The sequence below is a fragment of the Daphnia pulex genome, chromosome 3, assembly GCF_021134715.1.
Source record: "Daphnia pulex isolate KAP4 chromosome 3, ASM2113471v1".
Lineage (NCBI taxonomy): Eukaryota > Metazoa > Arthropoda > Branchiopoda > Diplostraca > Daphniidae > Daphnia > Daphnia pulex.
In genome coordinates, this window is record NC_060019.1 from 8,398,919 (window position 1) to 8,414,794 (window position 15,876).

Sequence of the window (15,876 nt, forward strand, 5' to 3'; positions counted from 1 at the left end):
AAAAAAAAGATTTCGAAAAGTAGAAAAAAAGGGGGAAAAGATTGGCGCTGTGCCAGCACGTACAACGGGGGTTCCTCCTCCCATGTTTTTAATGCGACGCGTACGATGGAGTCTAACGGACGCCCGGGAATATACCGTCCGTGTGGGAGGAGGACTAGTAGATCGTTGCGTTCGTGAGTTGGAGGGGGGGAGAGAACAAGAGAGAGCTTTCAAGAAGACAACAACACCACCACTCGAGCACTTTTGACTGTATACGATCAAAAACGAAGAAGAAGAAGAAGAAGAAACGGAGGAGAAAGGACAGTCGACATTTTCTTGTCGACACTTTCCATATAGCGCTTCTTCTTCTTCTCGCCCCTTTTCCCGCCGGCTTCGCTACATATACACAGGGCTCGACACTTACATTTATAACAGCATTCGACTCGGAAAGAATCGCGAGCACCACTTTTCTTTTATTTTGAGAGTAAAAAATAAAAGGGGGGAAATCGATCGATCCGGCCTACTGATCATCGATTATTCAGCCGACATCAACTTCCATTCAGATTATTCTGGTGTAGTCTTAGTCTTTAAAAATAGTAATATCTTGATGTAATAACATATCCTGGCAAGAGTCGAGAACAAAGGAACGACTCTCAGTACGGAATGGAATATACTACATCAAAAAAAGAAGAAGTGTGTAGTATAGAGACGTAATGCCAGTACTACAGTAGAGTTGTTGACTGTGATGACTTTCTTTTGTTGCTCGGGGCTGCACCAACAATTCCCATTCATCAAAGATATGATTGGCAACCAAAGCTCCACCCCTTTTTGCTAGATCCTCTGTGGCGCCTTTCATTCCTGATGGCCCAAGAAGAAGAAGAAGCAGATAATAATAACCAGACACTACCACCACTGAACTGCTGCCACTGTTCCTCTTCTTCTTCTTTTAATCACATCCAGAAAAGAAAAGGGGTACAGCCCGAGCACACATGTGTGTGTGCTCGTGGCGTCAATGCAATATGATAGAATGAACCCAAAAGATAAACATCAGCCGCTCTGTATGGTTATATAGGCGACTATACGCTGCTTCATCATCTTCCACCAGCTCATTATAGGAGAACTGACGGCCGCCCTTAACAAGGTAACCTTCTCTCTACAACGCACTGATTGAATGCTGTGTGCGGTTTATGATGCTCTATCGAACGGAGGGGGAAAAAGTTGGCGCAAAACTATCCCAACATTGATAAATCTTTCAACGTGTAAAAACTTTTCTCGGTCAGAAAGGAAAAAGTCACAGACTTGTTTATTCCTGGTCCGAGGGATTTCAATTTTCTTTGTCATCAAAGTTTAGTCCGTCCGCGCTGCTCTAGTGGTGGAACGCAACATGAAATCGTCGACTGGAAATAAATTTATTATTGAGTTTGTCCATCTATATATATCCGTGTTGTAGGATGGCTTTCTTTCCTATCTACGTTGTATTTAAATGTTGAAACAGGGTCCGCAGTTCCATGGCAAATCGAGTTGGTTTCAGCCCATGCGCCTCAGACTCTTCTTATACATTCAATTTCGACGTCCTCTTGTGATGCCTCCACATCTCTGTATTATATTATGGAATGGAACTTGGGTGGATTCGAAATTTCCAGCACGGCTATCTGTCTCAATACTAGACGTTCCATACACACACATACACACACATCCGAGTCGGCGTAGGCAGATATGCCGAATGGGCGCCTTTTCCGAGACCCACGTCTCTCCTATACAAACTTGATCGATTCAAATAGATTCAGTGCTGACAAGAGTGGAACACCAGGCCCCCCCCCCTCCTCATCCAGTCGCCTTTCTATTCCTTCCAAACACTCAAACTGGATGGACGTACGAGTCGTCGTACAATGCACACAAATCAAGCGAATAGAGAGAGAGAGAGACGAATGGATACACATATTATACGAGTGTATGGCTCGTACACGTCTATACTATACGTGAATACCAAATTCTGGCCTGCAGGATACAATTGAAAAAGGAGCCGACGAAATTCAATTGACAAGAATAAGAAGAAGATTCCCAAAAGTTGTATAACGAGGAGGACACGACAACACGACGCCTACACACAACTTGCTTACATTTCTTTATTTTGCATGTCCAATAGAAACTGATGGCTCGGCAGTTGTCGGCGGGAAAAAGAAAAAGAGAAAAAAAAAACGGGAGCGGAACGACGGATGTACCTTAAACTATAAATCGATCACACAATTCGCATTTCATTATTTTGAAAGTCACTTTAGTATAAAGCCGACTTTCCCTGGGCTATACACTGTGTTTGGCTTGCTGTTGAAACCTGGGCAGAACGGAGGGAAGAAATAAAAGAAGAAAAAAAACATCCATCCATCCATCCCCCCTCCTGTACAGCCCTTTCTCCGGAGGAAGCCGCCAAACGGCTGATTGCATTCGATTCAGCACAGCCTCTTCTTTCCCCCTCTTCTTATTCCAACTAGGGTCCTCTAGTCCAGCATGCACCATTGTCGGGTCCATGAAGCCGACGTGACGAGATTAAGGGAAATGTGTCGCGTCTTCTCTGACCAACGAAGAAGACGCAATTTCAATGGTGATCACGTCTTTCAGTCCCGACGACGCTCCCTTCTTCTTTTTTTTCTTCTCTCCCTTTTTTTTTAAACCAGTCGATTGATCGTCCAGTTTCTAAAAACTGCAAGGACTTTTATCATCATCATCTTTGTGGAATCACTACAAGATAATAGCGAATCTGGGCAAGAGCTTCATCCCCAATAATTAACCAAAATCGTCTCCAGTTAGAAGGATTCTTTCTCTTTGGCGGGATCGATTGATTTTCGCGCCCGTCCAGACACACAACTCCCCTCTTTCCTGTGAAAAAAATATATCCCCCCCCCCCACACACACACACACAGACGAACGGCACACACGAAAAAGTTAATCAAGTTCTTCTCTCCTTAATTGGTGGACGACTGTGAGAGGGGAGAGAGACAAATAGGCCCCAACGCGACCCCAGATCAACTAGACCTTTTCAACCAATCTGGTATGAAGAATATTATTAGGGAGTAGGTTGAAAACTAAAAGAGACTCTTGAAAAATCATTGAAAAGAAAAAAAATTTGAGGTCCCAAAGTCCCACAGACAACAAGCCATTAAAATTTGATCAAGAAAATTGAAATTTCCATTTAATCAAAAGTGATTTTTCTTTCTTCGGGAGTATAAATATAGGGTGTACAATCAAGGTAACAAAGTTGGCGCACGCAAAGAGTCTTAGCTCTAGGCTACTATTTTAAAAGGGTTGTACAATGTTTCTTTTTTTTTTCTTCTCCCTTATTTAATCCTATTTGTCTCGCGTGTGTTACCAAGTTAAGCTAATCATTCCCCTTTTCGTCTTCAGTTCTTCTTCTAAGACCATGAAGAAGATACAAGAGACCTATGGGGACTTAACACCTTTGCGAAGAAAAAGCATTTGAAGCCCCATACGAGGGGCTATTAAAACAGTTTTTCTTGGCCGACTACTAAAAGGAGGGACGAAGAAGAGCCTTAGACAATACACACAAACAATTTTCGAGAAAAAAAAGTCTCTTTTTGAATTCCACGTCTCAACACATTTTTTTTTCTAATCAAATCAAAACCAGACAGGTGTAAGAAACGAGCGTTCACTCAAAGTTAACATAGACACCGACAACAACTAAAACCTTTTTCCTTGCGTTTCTCCTTTGTGTTGAAATATTTTCATTCTCAAACTTTCGCCGCTTATTTTTTTATCTCGTAAAAATAAAAATTTACTTTGACGTGCCGAAAAGGAGCCGAAAAAGAAACACACAAGAGGAGAGATGCAGTAAATAATAAAAAAATCTTATCCGGGATTATAAATACCATTAAATAAATAAAAAAAAAGGGCCACAGCAGCTACTGCGACGGAACACCCAGCAGGTACAACAACCAAAAAGTAGATAAAATATTTTTGAAAAAACAGAAATATTTTCGCAGAAAAATAACATTTCGGGAAATTTGAACGTTGACAAAGAAATAGGAAAACAATAAATATTTCCCGACAAGAGAAAATTTTAATTTGTTTGAGCGTCGAGTGGTGACGGTGGTGGGGTGTGGGTGGTCGGAGGAAGGAACCCACAGACGTGCTCATTTGATATTATGATATCCCCCCCACTCCATATAAATACACTCTGCTCTTCCATCATAGCCCCTCGTTCATTATAATACCGGAACCGACGACCGCATGACTAATTGCCAGTCGGGAGGTGGGGGCCATATGATGGAACGACACACAGTTCAAGCAACAAGAAGAGAGGGAAAAAGATTTCACGTCGTCGTGTGTGCAATATGGCAGGCATTAATGAGTTGGTTCACGAAAAAAAAGGGAAATGCCATCTCCTTTTTTTCTTCTTCTTTGACTTCGTGAAAATTTGATTATATAACATTTCCACCGCCTTTCAGCGCACTGGAAAAGAGCGGATGCAGAAATTTCGTGGTTGTAGCTTTTTTTCTTCTTCCCCTTTCATTCGTAGTAGAGGGTTTGTCCGGTATGTATTTGTATATATTTTTATGTGTGTCTCCTTTATTCACGAGGACACATCGCCGGAGCGAAGCAAGTGACGTGTAAAATCAAATTGCACGGGACTGACTACTACTAGCCGAGTCAACTCTATATGGTACCCAAGGCAAATGGCACACACACGGGGTTTTTTTGGGGGGAAGAAAACATAAGAAGAGAGAGAACCTGTGTGACAGGCGGGCCATCGTTCGTTCTTTTTTATCGATTCCGCTTGACTTCTTTTCTTTTCTTTTTCTACTTATATTCCTCCAATCTGTCGCGCACTCATCCTGTCCTTTCGAATCGACTTCTACTTGGTTAAATATTCCGCCGTGTGTTGCCTGTCCCGAACGGTCCCGATGGGAGAAGACCCATAGTAACCGCCCCAAAACAGACAGGGCAGCTGCAAGACATAGTACAGAGCTGACTACAACAACCGTCATCTGCACTAGAATATATACCTGCGTGGTCTCCACGTAGCAGCATCCCCCTTTTTTTGTTTACCGCACGAAAAAAGGTAAATAAACAAAAGAGATTACACGAACAGTTGTTTTTCAATTCCTCTGTGCCTAGTCTAGTTATTATTTATTCTATCGTGCGGAGCAACGACACCTGGCGGAGCTAAGCAAACGATTTCTTTTGGCCCCCTCCCCAGTGAAGGGGGTAGGCAGAAGATGAGAAAAGAGGTGGAATTAAGGGAAGAGCTTTCTCTACTCTACGAGATCGATTCTGTCATCAGCCGAGCTAATAGGAATCTGTTTAGATGGACGATCCTTTCGGTGGTGGTGGAGAAATCGTCTTCCTTCTTCTCTCTCTAGCCCACGACGATGATGATGATGATGGAATCAACGGATCAACCTAGCGATCCTTCCTCGCGTTTCTTTTCTTTCTATATAAATATATCTGCTCCTCTTGTTGTACACATTCGACTGACTCTCTCTCTCTCTCTCTCTCTCTCTCTCCCGGGGATATGAGAGAAAGAGAATAGGTTCTAGCTCTCCCTCATCCGCAAATGTTCTCCGCCATGAACGTCGACTGGTAATTAGACATCGATCCGAGAGAGATGCGACTGAATCCTATGATGATGATGATGACAACGTCTGACGAGGAAAGATGTCTTTTTTTCTTTCCCCCTTTTTTCCCCGACGTTGCCTCTGTGGTGGGAGGACTTATCGAGTGTGTGTGTGTGGCAACCGATGGGAATACAACGACTGTCTGTCTCTCACTGTCTCAATCGATTATTCATCATCAACATGAGCGGGAATTGAACAGGGGATATGGCGCAGAGAGAAAGGATCACATTCAAGAGATGATGATGATGATCCCCAAATTTTATTCTTTGACACGATCCTACCCCCCTTCATACAAAAAGAGCAGTGGGGGGGGGGGGGGTGTACTACGGTATACGCTTGTGTTTATTTTAATTGAAATTTCCGGAATGAGTGAATTATTTTTTGTTTCGGGAAAAAAAGGGAGTGTGCAACAAACTTCTGGCTGTCGGTTAGATTTTTAATGAGCATCGCCACTCTCTGAATACGAGACTTTTTACGGCGGATATCAATATTCAAATAAGGAAAAAATCAAGGGGAAAAGATGAAAGAAAAATAGGAAATGAACTGCGCACGTAGATAAGTCAAAAGTAGCGGGAAAATCAAGTTGAACAAACAGACACAAAAAGAGGGAACCCTGCATCTCTGCAACAGGATCTTGCCTTTTCAATGTACCGAAAAAAAAACCCGGATCCCCCGGACGCGCGCTCTTCCCAATGTTTTATTTATTTGTTTCTCGACATCCAACCTATACTAGACTATCCTGTATATAAGAGATGGCTCGTCTCCTTTCTAACCCAGCTGGAACATGCATTCCTTTCTATTTTTCCCTATTTTTTTCTTCTTCTTTTTCGTCTTGTTTCCGCTGCAGCTGCGGCCGACGATCGCTCCTGATGTTGTTTTTTTTTTCCGTTTCGGGACAGGAATCCCGCAGCAGGAGACGCCCACCGCGGCCCGGCTATACCTGACGTCATAACTTTTCAGTGCGAGAGGAGGTTCGGTGTCATTGAAGGAGCTCAAATGAAGCCCCCGTGTAACAAAATAGGAAAAAGGAAAAGTTTGTTTCGGTGTCGTGCGATACGACGGGTATATAGAGGGGGGATGTCAAAACAAGAATCCAACTTTGGCTTAACTTTTCTGCCTCCGTAATAACAATAACAACAACAAAAAGAGGAAAATTTTTTCCAAAAAGACATTTCTGATTAGTCGCCTCTGAAAATCTTGGCCCAGCTTCAAATCGAATTGTGATGCTGACTCGCTATTATTACAATCAACTCGAATGTTTTTCAATGGGAAGATAAATCAAGTCAATTGTGACATAATCAGGTCATAACAATTCCTCCCATGAGCATCCGTTACGATCGAAATTTTTCGCTGTTTTGATGGTTGAAAACGGAGGAAACGGGGCGATAACCGAGAATCGAGATAAATGTCAACAGAGAATCTAGCACAGCGTCGGCTATACATAATATCAATAACGTTCTGTATAATAAACACATCGATGGCTACTGTGGTGCATGTGATACAGTTAATATTAGACAGAGAGGGAAGGAGCCCCCCCCCACACGGTCAAGAGGTCAACAGTCCGGACGGATGACTCGGGCCAATGAAATCAAAAGGAACAGCTGCTCTGTTCGTGTTGCTGCTATCAGCGATAAACTCTCGGCCGGCCAGTCACCACCTCCTCCTCACAGCAGGCCCCTCTGGCAACAGCAGCCAAACTTGTGGCATATTCCAAATAGCTCGAGCAAGGATCGACTTAATCAACGTCTCATTTCACGGATCGCATCCGTCCTCGCACTGATTAAAACTCTTCATTTTTTCTCCCCCCTTTTTTACACGCGCAAAAAAACCGGATGACGGGCGAGCCTGGAATTCCATCGACTATACAACAACTTACCAAGACATCATCCCATCCGTCGTCGCTGGCCGACGTGACGACCCACAACTTTTTTGTTGTTTTTTCTCGAGGACTGTCAATTGTTTTTATCTTCACTTATTTGTTGGCTGTCCCTTTTCCAAACAATCAAATCACTCAAATTCAAACGGGAAGAAGAAGAATGACACGTCCGGTGATGATATTAGTTGGCAAACAACTCGTCGCTGCTGGTCTACACGAAATGACGGCGTGACTCCCGCTCGATAAACACACAAAATAACTTTTATTTTCCACCCGTTGTCCGATGTCTTCACTGTCTAGCAGACACACACACACAAAGTTACAAGAATAAAGTGATTTTTGACGGCTTCTCGACTTGTTCCCCCTTTTTTTTTACCAAACACACCTGATGACAGCCGCGAGGATGGCAAACGGCACAGTACAATAAAAGGAAGCAAGAAGAAGAAGAGAAAAAAACCCTTCAAAGTGCGAACGCGGGAACGCGCTAGTGTCGACTCTGACAGAGGCTAAAGCCGACTGAACCCTCGTTCTGGCCCTTGGGCTGATTTTCAATAGAAGGAGGAACCTCTCTCGCAAGGCGAAGCGCCGAAAAGAAGCTCCCAAGACTCGTATGTGTTCCTCACTCGTACACACATAGTAGTCATAGTAGTAATAGTATATAGTGTCTGTGTGTGTACACACACATTGGATCTTTTTTCCATGTTTGAAAAAGAAAAATCGAAACCCTTTCGCAGCTTTTCAAAGGTCGTCCGTCTGTTACAGGGGAGCCACTCAAACCCAATTCACACACAAGTAAAACCCGCGGAATCTTCAAAAAAAAAGATGACAAATTGAACGGTCGCGCTTGATCGCGTACGCAATCTCCTTTACCCCCATACACATCTAGCGTGTACGCCAAAGCTCGTTTTCTCAAAGCCACCGTCTTGTGCGTAATACAATCCCGTCGACGATATTTACGAAAAAAAAGTCGAGTGATAAAGAATCACCAGGATCAGATTTCGCGCGTTGAATACAATAAGCCAAGTTTTTTTCCCCAAATCAAATCCAAGTTGATGATGATACATCAGGTGATGATGTCATCAGCTTTCACTCGTGACATTCATTTCTAGAGACTCTGGCGGTGCGGAAGGAAAACGGGTATGAATCCTGGATTTATACACCGGGGGCGGTACGCAAAAAGAACGTCTAGTAAATCAGTCTGAGCGGAGAGGAGGGAGTTGATGTGGGGGCGTCTCGTCTGGTGTAAAAAGAAGAAGGGAGAAAAAAAAGCGACGGAAATTGCGAATTAGAGTGAGGAGTAGCAGGCTTCCAGTGGGGGGTGGGGGGAGAAGGAACGCGTGATTGGGTCGACGGCGCCGCTTTTTTTTTTATATCCTGTTGAAAACACGCGTCTTGTTCGTCTTCTTCACCCGTTTTGTTATTGTTTCCCTTTCGCTAACATATACACCGACTCGGCGCGTCAGCCGGATATATAATAGATCCCTTCGCTATACTTTTGGCTCCCTCCGTATTATAAGCAACAACGCCCTGCGTGTGAGAACAAGAGAGAAGGAAAATTTCTCACTGGTGTTTTTAAAACTTTCGAAACAATTTCAGAGAACAAATTCGATCGATAATCGATTAGAGTTTTTCTTCCCCCCCTTTTTTTCGGTCGTCGATGGAGAATTGCATCAAAAGTGTCTGCAATGAAGGAGAGACCCCCCTACAAAAAACAAAAGAATCGACGCGCTTCATCTCCTTTCAATCAGAAAGGCTATATCGAATGATGGCGGGGTCGCGGTCCTCAATCTTGTGTATCTATTCGACGACGGATCGATTCTCACCAAACAACAACAACAACCCCCCCATCCATTCCTAATATTAAAAGGCGTTGTAGCTCCAAGGCCTCCCTGTGATGATTGGTCGGCGGAAATTGGCCTTGTTTGCGTCCAGCAACATAATATCCAAGCATGGATCCTTTTTGACTATATATAGCGATTCAACAGTCTCGATTCAACAGCTTCGAGAAAAGGGGGACTGTATAAGCTTTCCACAAAATAGGTTGCGTAAGGATTTGGACCCTACGATCCCCCCACTGGGCAAAAATCGAATTCAAGGCGGCCAGTTGACTCGACAAAAACATTTCAACTAGATGGGAAAAGGTTTTACTTTTTTCTGTGTGTGATCCTTCCCAAAAGATTAGTCGAATAGAGGGAGATACAAACGTGATTTATACACACACACACACACACATGGAATTGTGTGCACAGTATTGTGTTCGCGAAGCTTTTTATATTTTTTTATCTTTGGGCATGCTGCTGCTGCTTTGTCATCTGTTTTCCGTCTTTTTCTTTCCCTCGGTCGACAAGTCGCCGACTTCTCTTTTCTTTCATCTTACAGAGTTACAGATCCATCCGATCCGGATTGGATACGTCCAATCGGAGAGGGGTGAGGAGGATTTTTTCTCCCTCCTACCCGCGCTGATAAAAAGAAGAAAACACAAGGAAAGAAGACAAGGAAAATAGAAAAAGAGGTTCAGAATGAGATATCGATCCGCACTCTTCTCCATATAATACTAGCAGAGACTATCGTGGGCTGGGTACCTTGATTCTCTGACTCTTCTTCATCACGACGCAATCTCAATTCATTTAGCCTCTACGCGATAGACAGAAATAGATATTCGTCGCATTCTTCTTTTTCTTCAGCCCCCGAAGAAGAAGAAGAAGAATGAAGAAAAGACAAAAGGCTTGGGCTGTTGTTGAAATGGCAGAGTCGTCGAGTATTTCTCCTTCATATTATAAGGAACCCGGAAACCTACGTGGTGCAAGAAAGAAGAATGCCTTCCCTCCTTATTAAGAATGCTCCTGATGCTGACATTCTCAGAAAAAATCTAATCATCCGACAACTTGTTCATTTGTTTCTTTCCCTCCCGGTTCAATGTCTCAGGACTCTCGACGTAAAATCGTGATAGTTTCCCGTATTAGCATATTCCCAGTCTATAAATGGTGAACGCAATCTTGTACACAAATCGCCGATACCACACACACACACACACCAGCTGTTGTTGGTCCCCGACTCCCGGATCGGTATTAAACAAATCGTCCCGTGCGGTCGATCAGGCCAGCAGCAGCGGATTTCTTTCTCTTTCCGTCGGTATAATCTCGTTTGTTCTTATAGCTCTATCCTTTCCACCCTCCTCCCATCAAAATCTCGCTTCTTGATCCCCGGGATGTCGCCCGCCGTTGCCGGGATCAATGCGCAATCAATATCAACGGCTCGGAATAAATCACGGCGGACCGCTTTTGTCAACCGCCCAGCATTCACCGCGGGCAGGTAACAATAATAGAAATGGTCTACTCCTACCGAGATGATGATTCTGTCGTTACATCATCACGTTGTGTGGGGGGGAGGGCAGACCAATATAATTTTTCTAGGTGGTTGGAGACATTCAAAGTTATCCAAGAAGCCCAACTGGGTGGAAAGGGAGGGGAGAACCCCACAGCGAAAGAAAAGCCATTCGCTTGTGTATGGCAACCAAAAATACAAAAGGGGTCGATATGTATCCTGCAAAGAGGAGGCTATAATGCCATCTATCGCATTATGTATACCCGGGTAGGGGGGGGGGAATGGAATAGAGTGGGAAGTAAACAAGTTGCTAACAAGAGCAGATGGTCAAGTCGTAGACACACACAAGAACGCGCAACAGCGACGCTAGTGGCCAGTATCGTGCGTTCATCGCTTGGATAGCATGAACCGCTGTTTCAAGTTTTATTTTTAAATTAAAAAAGAGAGAGAAGAATGGAGGGGCCATCTTTTTGTGTCGATGATGAGGACCAGATAGTAAGAGCGGTTGATTGCTGCTGCCAGGTCTGCCGGAACTACCGCGCGCGGAGCGGAGTGGAGACTTGGCTGTTCTATTCCACCACCAAAAATCTAATTATGAAGTTGGCCAGGATTGAGAACATCGCCCAAGTCGCCCATTTGCATGGCTCCTGGATCTGATAGATACAACTGTGACGGACCCCAACTGTCCTGTCTGCCGTCGACAATCAACCGTTCTGCCTACAGTCACGAGACGGAACCAAAAAAAAGGAGCTAGGGGGAGTCTGTGTAAATGTATGGAGAGTTGGTACAAGTCTCTCCTTGCAGAGTTCCAGATAGAATCGACGACCATCAGGACAAGAATACGAAACGATCCAATCCGCCCCTTGCCCTTCAAGTTTTGTCAAACTTGGCCATGATGTCCCTCTTATATGCCGAATATTTGCAGGAATCATTTGAACGACGACGAACCCCCGGCTGAATTCTGGGCCTTGTTCAAACAAAACATTGACGCGTCCAATATTGTAGTACAACAGCGCAGGGAACAAGATAAAAGGTTATAGAAGGGGGGGGGGGGCACAACAAACATAGGAGGAAAGAAGAAACTCCCGACAGCTTCTCCGTCTGTTGATTCAGCCGATAGGCGTTGAGTCAACTTGGAGACCTGATCTCTCCCTGGTGTGTAACACGATTTGGATCAATCGCATTAGCCATCATCGGCAAGGGAGAAGAAAAAAGGGAGCCCCGTTCAAAAATTCACTGCAATCAAACGGTTCGAGTTAACGTTAGAGTTTAGAAACATTCGAGTTGATGTGGCCTGGAGGGGTGAGGGGTGGAATCATCCTCGGCCGTTTGTAATCAAACCGATAAATAACGATGACCATTCGTCGTCCGCAATAGTGTAAAAGAGAGGGGGAGGGATAGAAAATCCGCTCGGACTGTATTCCAAATGATAACATATGACATGTGAGAGGGGAGGAGGGATGGACTCTGTGCCTAGCTCTAAGCTCCCGGTCAGTGATGAATCCAATCACGGTCAACTTCAAATCTCTTTAGCTATATAAATATACAAGTATCACAGCATTGTCTATAGCGTACGTGTATATTTATATAGAGAGTTCCTATCATATTAAAGTTGGCAACCATATTGATCGTACCTTTCGACCGAAGCAAAAAAAACCCAAAAAGTCCATCAAATCCCCAGAGATTTTACCGTGTTACGTTGGCGGTTCGAGTTGTTTTTGCGATATATATATATTCACTAGGTACTAGTACAGCAGCCCAGCAGCAGACACTACCTACGATAAAGTACTTCCTACACAGAGAAAGACACTTTCAAAGTGTTAAATATATACACACATCAAAGTATAGGACTCCCACACAAACACAAACGCAGGATGGAAAGAAAAAAGGATCCCAAACAATTTGTAAGTGCTTTCCGACGTTGAGGAATGGTTCAAGTCCATCAGAAATGAAAGGAGCATTAGGAAATGCGGGTTTCTCTCCCAGTTTTGCTTCTTTGCGGTTGGTTACATTAGAGCCATTGGATTTGTGTGTGTACACAGTGAATAACGCCGGGTGAACAAACCAAAAAAAAAAAAACCTGATTTCTTTGATTATATTCGGTGGAAAGAATCAAACAAGATTTATCTCTTTCGGAGAGAAAAAAGTCATTGGCAATCGATTTGAGGGCCGACTCTCATTTTGATGAAAGTCAATGTCTTTTGTGTGGGTAATGGAGTGGCAGGACTCGTTTCCACTTTTCCTTACTTCCAATTTTCCTGAGAAAATGGAAAAATATACAATATAGGGAGAAAAAGAGTCAATAGGTTCAAATAGGCCCATCGAGTTGATGGAACTTGAGAGAGCGAGCCCATCAAGGTGGAAGGTTCCACGCTTCATGCAAAGAGAATATATCGATGCAGGTGAGAGAGAGGGGCAACGAAGAGCCTCTCTCACGCAACGACTCATCCCCCGGCAAACAGGCAATATAGATGCAAATGACAACCGAGTCTATACTGCCGAGTGTTGTAGAGGGACCCTAGCTCTTCTGGATAGCTCCTCATAAGGACCCGATAGGCTCCCGAACACTACCGTAGATACTGTGTATATGCCTCTCAATTGATCCTCGTGACACGCTCTCCCCACCACGCCTGCGGGGGTATCCTTTCTATTCAGTAGGTAGGGAATATATTATATAATCGAGCGCCCATTGAGATTCTCCTTTCTCACCCAAAAGTCCTTTATTTCGTATCGATTGGCAGCCCTCCTCCCACTATCGCTATAAGCTCGAATACATCATCGGGAGTGTGTATAGTAGTGGTAGTAGCGTAGTAGTACTACTACAGTCTACACCTAAGTACCCTTCCTTTCATCTCCGTCCAAATCATTTGGCCTCGAGTGGTGCAAAGCACAGAAGCGCTGCTGCATCTTCTCGTCGCTGGCCTGCTGTTTTGGCACTTTTTCTCGCCGATTCAGATCATTCCATTCAAAACTTCTTTTATTTTCCCTTTTTGAAGAAACGAAGGAAACATTTTCGGCGAGGAATGGCGTGCAGGTCAGCACACCCGCCAACGTTTGATCCTCATCAAACGGTGTGAGGAAATGAGGGGCCAGCTGATATTAATCGCATTTTCAAGTAGATGTGATGGCGCTTCACTTTCCATTCTTTGACGAGAAGAAGAGCAGACAGACACAGACACACACACGCAGACTCCTTTTGATATTCACCAATCATTTGAATCTCTCACGGAATGAGGGCGACGACAGCGCAAAGCTTTCAGCTTTGTATAAACCAGCACTCCGCCGTGTCAGACAGATCACGACCGGAAAACCACGTCATCACTCTCTCCTCTCTCTCTCTCTCTCTCTTTCCGCGTAGACGAGCGCATCCGCGTATAAATATATACAGTCGACTAAAAAATTATGAAGTACCCCAACAACAAGATTTTATGTCTTCCTCTTTACTGAACGTAATACGATTACTCGAATAAATACATCACAAAAAGTAATATCGAAATCATCAAGTCCCTTTTTTGTTGTTTCCCTTTTTTCCTCCCTCTGGCAAACAAGAACGAAACACACACAGCAGTTGACATTTCCGGATCAGATCGTTCGTTTGGCTCTTTTGTGTACGTTACTGTTTTCCCCCCTCTTCTATTCTGTTTCCGTACATAACCGTTGATCACTCCGTGTTTACACGCAACCATTACCATAAACATGAAACGTTTGTGTGTCTGTCTGGTTCTCTCCCTACCGAAACACAATGCACGCCGCCCTTAATCGAATTAAGAGAAACAGGGAAAAAGAGAACAAGAAACAGACGCCCAAAACAGCAGAGAGCGGAAGCCGAGCCGTTTGCCGCCGATGCCGCTGCTGCTCAGCTTATAGAGTATACTGCTGGTGCAACAACTCCGATCATCCGGAGTTGTATAGTGATGAAATACTGTCTGCCCGGCTCTGGCATCGTAAAAAAAGAGCTCTAGAGAGAAGACAGAGAGATTGAAAGAGAGAAAACCCCTTAAAAAAGAAGCCCGGGGTTCCAATCCAAAAGAGTCTGTAGGCCATAGAAAAATAGACGAATATAAACGAAAGATAATAATAAAGAGATGACTACATGAGGAAAGAGGAGGAGGAGGGAAAAGCCATAACCGGAATCGAATCCAATGGGGCGCATCTCTACTTTTGTCGTTGCCTTCATTCCTCCACCCCCACACAGTCTTCCGGGATTTTCTTTTTCTTTTTCTTCCGGCTTTGTCTGTTTCCCATCTACAGTCCCCTTTTTCTCTGACCCATTGTGCGTATGTCTTTATTCCCAGCCACCTATCGGCCATCGCTTCAAAAATTTAGGCCGCTCACTTTCACAATAAAAAAGGGGGAAAAAAATAATAATAAAGATGACGGAATGCGGCTACCACCACCACTCTCTCTCTTTCCTCTTAGATCTTTTCATTCCGCCTGAAATGAAATGATCGATACGTATGATGACGATCACTTGAAAGCCGTCGAAAAGAGAGCACAGAGAGTGGATTTTCAATAGGGGTTTGACATCTTGCTGCTGTTACTTATTCCTCTATTGCTGCCCCCCCCCCCTCTCTTCCCCCCAACAGCCACCACCGGATGGATGGATGTGATGGATCCGTATAACTTAGTAATAACGCAATGTGACTCAGCCATCGGGGACCGATCAGAACACAAAACCTTTTGCAAGCTTCAAAACAACCCTCTCTGTACAACTTCTTACTAGTATATCTACCAGCCATTATTGCGCCGACTGCCATCATTCAAAATGATCGAATGGTTCAATGGGCCGAGCAGCAAATTGCATCCTGCGTCGCCCTCCACGGTAGCCCTCGTTTCATATCAAAATGAATACGTATTGTCAACAAAAAGATTCATCATAGATTCTGTACCGCAATTGGAAATGGCAGCACAATTGACATTGTTGAAAAGCCAATCGCTTGCGTGCGACAACAATGAAGTGGGGGGAAAATCCAATCGAGAAGTAGTTTAGTTATTCAATTGAATGCTTTCGAGACCGAGATGGTTAAATCAAAGTTTGGATCAATTTTAATTGGGAATCAGGTAACC

The 15,876-nt window shown here is 44.0% G+C and overlaps 1 protein-coding gene across 3 annotated transcripts in view; it reads right to left on the reverse strand.

Annotated features, from left to right (window-relative positions):
- The window catches only part of LOC124191236 (teneurin-m-like), a 76,892-nt gene extending 68,883 nt beyond the window's left edge, over positions 1-8,009 (reverse strand). For 2 of the 3 annotated variants that reach the window (XM_046584324.1, XM_046584323.1), the window contains exon 1: positions 7,486-8,009. The gene's annotated coding sequence lies outside the window, so the exon portion shown is untranslated. The remainder of the gene's footprint in view (positions 1-7,485) is intronic. The other variant, XM_046584327.1, reaches the window with a different exon arrangement.
- Between the last annotated feature and the right edge of the window lie 7,867 nt (positions 8,010-15,876).